Raw genomic sequence first — 293 nt, 5'->3', positions numbered from 1 at the left:
AGTCCCAGTGACGTGACTGTTGTCGAGCAGAGATCAAAGCCCGGCAGAGAATGAGAAAGGGAGAGAGGGAAGCGGGGGGAGGGCCGGGGGCGGGGGGGAGGCGAGGCGAGGGGGGCCGAGGGGCCGAGCCTTAAAGCCATCCAGCCCCTCGCCTGGGCCAGCCCAGCTCCCACAGAAGCCGGGCTCGAATAGAAATGCTAATCACTCCGGGACCAGCTTTCTTAGGGGGAAGTACAGAGAGGGGTGCGGGGGAGACCGGGGGGGGGTCCCCCGCGCTTTGTAAAGGGCAGCTC

This window comes from Phascolarctos cinereus, unplaced genomic scaffold (genome assembly GCF_003287225.1).
Source record: "Phascolarctos cinereus isolate Bilbo 61053 unplaced genomic scaffold, phaCin_HiC Scaffold_9;HRSCAF=440, whole genome shotgun sequence".
Lineage (NCBI taxonomy): Eukaryota > Metazoa > Chordata > Mammalia > Diprotodontia > Phascolarctidae > Phascolarctos > Phascolarctos cinereus.
The sequence above is the reverse complement of the archived record's forward strand: the minus strand, read 5'-3'. Positions refer to the sequence as shown.